The sequence below is a fragment of the Mytilus trossulus genome, chromosome 12, assembly GCF_036588685.1.
Source record: "Mytilus trossulus isolate FHL-02 chromosome 12, PNRI_Mtr1.1.1.hap1, whole genome shotgun sequence".
NCBI lineage: Eukaryota > Metazoa > Mollusca > Bivalvia > Mytilida > Mytilidae > Mytilus > Mytilus trossulus.
The window spans coordinates 40,472,907-40,479,511 of record NC_086384.1 but is presented as its reverse complement, the minus strand read 5'-3'; the positions used below and the strand labels follow the sequence as shown (position 1 = coordinate 40,479,511).

The following is a 6,605-nucleotide window of genomic DNA, read 5'->3' as shown; positions in this document are numbered from 1 at the left end:
AAAGCATTAAGGGGAGATTAGTTATATTGTTTTAAGTAATCTTTTCAAACCAACCAAATGACGATTAAACTCTTTTTTCTAATTAATTAAAACTAATTATTTTTAAAGCAATTATATATCGGAAAAGGCTAACTATCAAATATTTACCCTGGTCTATTAAGAAATATTATCCAATAAAATCAATGTTTTCACTTCACTTCTTTTGTCTTAAACACGTGCCTTTATGGCAATAAAACAGCTGAAGGCGCGTACATTGCTGTATTGATTTATCTGTATTTGAAGGTATAAAGCCAGCGTATTCCCTACAGTAGGTAACATACGGAAAAGTTTCCTCTAATGAGAAATCAGAGGCAGAATTGTGTAGGATTCTTTATCTATAAACAGGTAAGTGCATTTCTTGTTAGAAGAGATAATCATAATGTTGGCTGTGATTTAAATGTAAGATTATTTCAACGTTTAGATGATATGTTGATGGTATTTCATAAATGGTAAGTTTATTTTTGGTTTCTAAACGCGAAAAAAATGCATTTGTTGTTTAGAAGAGTTAATTATAAAAATGGCTGTGATTTATATGTAAGATTATAACGACGTTTAGATGATGTGTGGATGGCATTTCGTAAATAGTAAGTATATTTTATGTCTTGAACGCATTGAGTTTTAATGGTTATTGTTTTCAGTTTGGTCTTATATAAAAATTATTATATTAAAATATGGAAATAAAAAAACAATCATTAAATGTAGAAATGTCTAAAAAAATTGTTTATTAACTGAAATGTTTAAGGTTAAAGAAAACAAATTGATTGCTATGTTAAATCCTTATTTTATTTCTTTTATTTTCTCAAATTGAAAACAAATAATTTAGAGGGTACTATTGAAACTTTCAGTAAGTAAATGACAATCTTATGCAGAGAATAAAACAAGAGTGATTTCTAACCACTGGAAAAGGGTCCTATGCTATGAGTGCCTTTCATAAGTGTGATCTACCGAATTAGACTATTTATCTGATTTGTTATCTCATAAGCAACACGACGGGTGCAACTTGTTGAGTAGGGTCTGCTTACCCTTCCGGAGCACCTAAGATCACCCCTATTTTTTGGTGGAGTTCGTGTTGTTTATTTTTTATTTTTCTATGTTGTGTCATGTGTACTTTTGTTTGTCCTTTTCATTTTTTGCCATGGCGTTGTTAGTTTATTTTCGATTTATGAGTTTAACTGTCCCCCTGGTATCTTTCGTCCCTCTTTTAAGAGACCAATACAATTTCTATAAGTTGCTCGATATACACGCGCTTACCACACAGCCAACGTTTCGATAAGAGACATGGCAAAATGTCTTCCATTTCATATATAAGTAGGGGCCGTTTTCCAAAGTTTACAGTACTACAGATTTAAGGTGTTTATACGCAAAAGCCTGAATTTGTCAACTATGGTAGTATTTATTAACAAAATATAAGGATAATTTTAACTACCGACCTTCGATAGGAAAACATACAATCCTAGTCCATTGAAATAAGAATTGAGTGCGAGCAGGGCTCGAACTCGCAACCTCATTGCTGACTTGTTAGTGATTACAGTAGTAACTACTTGGACAACTCGGCAACATAGACCCTACTTTATCTTGATAGTACGTTAATACTCATTGTAAAACACATAATATTTGAATTATAATAATATCTGAAACTGTAACAGGATTGTTTCGAGACATCTCAAGGTTATTCTAACATCTCAAGGTTGTTAACAACAAGATTATCCTTTTATGAGCATTATATTCTAAATATGGATTTAAGAAGAATTCAAGTTATCGTTAGTGTCGTTCGGTTTGTACTTCATAAATTCTAAGCCGTCCTTGATGAGACTTACCATTTAAGAAGAAATCTTTGCATTGTTGTTGACTATGAAAAGTGAAATCTTCGCGAGAAAACAAAACCTCCCGAAAAGGTTTAAATATAATAACTTTTTTATAGAAAAAATGTAACACAACTAAAAACAAAACAGGAGGTATAAGTCAATTTCACATGAATTCTTTTCATTCACAAGGCAAATCGAACACTAAACTAGAATTCGTTGGTGATCTTCTACTCTTCTCCTTGATGGAGAAACGGATTCGGCCGAGTTCAAACGAGTAATCAAAGACTTGGTATATATTGAAATATGAGAAAAGTTTGATGAGGTGTTTTATATTCTTCACGAATTTTAGGTTTCTTAAAAACCGTCCTGTATTGCATTTTTGGGAAACTCTTGCTGTTTTGATATATCGTTTGTTTCTTTATCGGCTCATTCTCCCGAGACACGCAAACACTCTTCTAAAATCGTGTATATTTAAATAAGAGAATGTGATACCATGCAAAAAAGGCAAATCTCCATAAGAGACCGAATGACATAGAAAAAACAACTATAATAAGTCAGCGTACTGCCTATAATAATGAACAAATCCCAAACCGCATAGTCAGCCACAAAAGTACATATTGTTATAAATTATAGCACCTATAATTTTATGATATTTTAGTCATATTTCAAGCCTGGATGAGAAAGTAACCCCGGTGTAAAATGAATCCTCGGGAAAATGAGTTTTGCAACTTGTAAATGAAACGTCTCAAATGATAATAAAATTTAATGTCTAAACATATTGGTATTTCGCTATGTTATGAATGACATTAACTGTAAATGGTCATATTTATCAATTAATTGTTTACAAAACTTTCAAATTTTAGAAAAACTAAAGCTTTTCTGACTCAGGAATTGATTACCTTAGCTGTATTTGGCAAAACTTTCAGGAATTTTGGTCCTCAATGCTCTTCAAACTTCGTACTTCATTTGTTGTTGTTTTTTTGTTATCTTTTTTTGGATCCGAGCGTCACTGATGTGTCTTTTGCACACGTTTGGCGTAAATACAAAATTTAATCATGGTATCTATGATGAGTTTATTTGGCAAACTCGCAAATGTCTTGTTCTTCCAAAAGAGACTATAACATTACAAAAACATTAACGGTATCAATTTTCTGCACTAGATTGTAGATGCGCATTCGACTACAAATGTCTATTTAGTGAAGTGTAAGGTTAAATATGTGGAAAATCAAATCTGATGCAAACGTTAAAGAGCTGATCAATCCAAAAAGGAGCCAAGATATAGCCAAATCTGAACACAATATCGGAGCTTAAATATTAATTGTCTGTGTTGATAGCAGCGAAGATTACCTTAGCCGTATTTGGCTCAACTTTTTGGAATATTGGACCCTCAATGCTCTTCAACTTTGTGCTTGTTTAGCTTTATAGATATTTTGATATGAGCGTCACTGATGAGATTTATGTAGACGAAACGCGCGTCTGAATTACTGAATTATAATCCTGGTACATGCACCTTTGATAACTATTGATAGATTTGATGTATATACAAGAAGTATGCTAATCTTGTTTGGTATTTGAAATTTTCTGGTTTTATCTGTCTAAGTAGTGGCGATACAACAAGGTATGTGGAATATTATTCTGGTTTTATCTATGTAATGGCATTAAAACATTTGCAAAAAAAATGATATTTTCTTTTCATAATTTCATAGTTTAAATTAAAAGAATATTTTTATTTAATTCTTATAAAATCCTTCATTTTTTTTTAGGTGCCAATACTAAATTATGAAAAATCGAAAGAGAACCAAATACCCGCTAAATTTTCAATTATTTCTAATATCTAAAAAAACCATGGACCTTACTTTTTTTTCCTTTTTTCATTCAGTTATTTATTTATTATCAATTTATAACAGTCTTTGAAAAGGCTTGATGTTTTGAATCAAAGCAACGAATCCTTTGTATGACAAATATTCGCATATTTTTGGAATAGTTTTGTCTGTATCCTTGCATTGGTCATTTGTTATAATAATCACGTAACGTTTAAGCCATTATTATTTCTCTCTTTGACATACCATTGTTAATTTGCTCTGCTGTAGATACGAGACACTGATCGTTATTACTTCGTTAATGATACAGATCTATTTATATGACTTATTATTGATTTGTTTATAAATATTAACATGCATTATTAATGAAATGAATAAAATGAACATTCCAAATATATTGTGTAATTCTCGTTTAATTCATGAAAATTGTTGTGTAATTCTCAATTAATTCATAAAATGTACTCTTGAAGTGAATTTCCGTGTTGATGTGTATTCAGCATAAAAATTATTAACGATAATATCAATATTTACCGTTTGGAAAATTGCATTAATTGAATAAGAGCACGCGTACGGCTAGCTTATGAAAATTTAAACAACATGCCAGAAAGAAATAAACGTAGACGCCATCTGTAATTGCCAGATTTTTTTCACACGAAAAAAATCATAATTTGTTTATAATTCCTCGCGGCTTTATTCCACATTGCTTAAGATGAAGCGTGGTCGACTCAAAGAAACTCACAATATCCAGCACAAGGGACAATCTCTAACTTGTAGGGTGCTGTGAGCGACAAAATTAATAAATTGTTTATAATACCCTGCAGCCCTCTGCTACATATGTACATTGGTAAAATGGAGCGTAATCGACATATCGCATCACAACATCCGGTGCAAGGGACCCTCGCGAAATGGTAGAACATAAACAAAAATCGTTTCATGAGCATAATTATTTGACTGAAAGAGTCGGCACCGTCTAAGAAATAAGAAAAAGTAATATGAATGCCAACGAAACAGATATCTACCGGAAATGGATTGGCGTGAATGTAAGCAACAATCAGCCACCATACGGACTTCAACAATGAACAAAATTAAACCCACATCGTTTTGTTATATGAGTTGCCTCGGCATGCAAAAAATGTGAAAGTATTTAAACGAGAACAACAAAAGTCTATTTTTTTACAAATTATGGCCTATAGTTGTTATTTATGTGTCATTTTGGTCACTTGTGGAGAGTTGTCTCATTGGCAATAATACCACATCTTCTTTTTTTATATATTAAACGAAAACAGATGACAGCCATCGACCAACGAAAACCACTAAATCACAGGTATAAAGAAAATTCTTTTAGGAACTAGAAATTTACTAAAAATATATTTCATATAAGCATGCAAACAATGATTGACTACAGGGATTATATCATCTTGTTTTCGAAGATTAAGAGATTGGGGCGTCACTAGTGATATCCGTTTTGTCTGTGTTCGAAGCGCTAATATTCTGTGTAAAGACATAATAGATTTGGACATCGAAAATATCTCTTGTCATAACAAGATTTGTATATCACCGGTGTATGTAAATTATCTAACGATAACGTATGACGGAAAGGGTTTGGAATGGAATTACGGAATGTTTTTTTGTCTGGATGAAGAACAGAAAATGCAACGATACTATTAGGATCAACCAGATATTAATAGATTCAGAAGAGTAGACACATCGTTTTGTATAAAAGCAACATAATAACATTTGCATTCAGCCTTCATATATATTTTTTTTTATTTGGGCGCCATTTAAAAAATAAATAAATGATAAAACATAGGAAGATTGAATAACATTTTGACAGAACACTGAGGAAAATAGATATGTACTATTATATATATATATTATTCAAGATATCAAACTACTCAAAATAGGTAATTTTTATGCTGATATAATTTACAAAGTCATAAGTAGAGATGTCCTTAGCCTGATTTTATGTAAACAATTTGGTTTACAATCATCCTCAATTTCGTTAATAGTTTAGCCTTCCAACTGTTTTGACTTTCGAGCGCAGCTGATGCTTCTTATGCAGTAGAAAAAAAACGCGTCTCGAGTTCTCAATTATCAGTGTGTTATACAGATAATTCTAGACCACCTTCTTGAGCGCTTACAAACATGTGTTACTCCTACCCATTCCTCACGTGTTTGTCCCAAGTCAGGAGCCTATAGTTCAGTGGTTGTCATTGGTTTATGTCTGTCATATTTTTTTTTTCGTTATTTTTTTTAAAATAAATTTGTTTTCGCAATTAAATTGTTTCATATTTGAAATGTGGGGGTCTTTTATAGCCGACTATACGGTATGTTTTCCCCCTAAGTATTGAAGGCCTTACGATTGTCTTTGATCGCGTACATCAACTTTGTTTGAACTTTGGTGCATATTTGTCTTATTGGCATTCATACCTCATCTGTTTATTTTTATATCATTTTCATCTTTGTGGAACTTTTACCGGATATACTAGCCCGCGAATGTAATACACCGATATTTTACTTCTGTTTCCTGTAGATTTTTTTTTTTTCAAAACAGAGACATTGGTAACAGCTATTTTACAACACAGATTTATTCTAGATGCGTGTCCCTGTCATACCTAATCCATTTCCCAGCTCTGGAAACTATAGACATTGGCAGGTATGACAAATTAATCGGATGTTTATAGAGTGATGCCATGTCATTAATATACATGATAATCACAAACTGTTTCCAATTTACTTTGTCACAACATTCTCCATTTAAGTTCATATGTTATCGTTTATATATATGTAATTTGCTGTTATTTGATTTATAACGGCGAAGATGCCGCGGTTGATTTATTGCTCTGATCAGGATATGGAAAATTGGATTTTTTCCCGCCAATTTGACTCATAGAACATAAAAACTGACACTGACAGTAAATCCTATGTCTTATACAGCATG

At 31.9% G+C, this 6,605-nt stretch overlaps 1 protein-coding gene across 2 annotated transcripts in view; it reads left to right on the top strand.

Annotated features, from left to right (window-relative positions):
- Positions 1-274: 274 nt before the first annotated feature.
- Positions 275-6,605, top strand: part of LOC134693370 (orexin receptor type 2-like) — a 53,666-nt gene continuing 47,335 nt past the window's right edge. Inside the window, exon 1 of one of the 2 annotated variants that reach the window (XM_063554150.1) lies at positions 275-384. The gene's annotated coding sequence lies outside the window, so the exon portion shown is untranslated. The remainder of the gene's footprint in view (positions 385-6,605) is intronic. The other variant, XM_063554152.1, reaches the window with a different exon arrangement.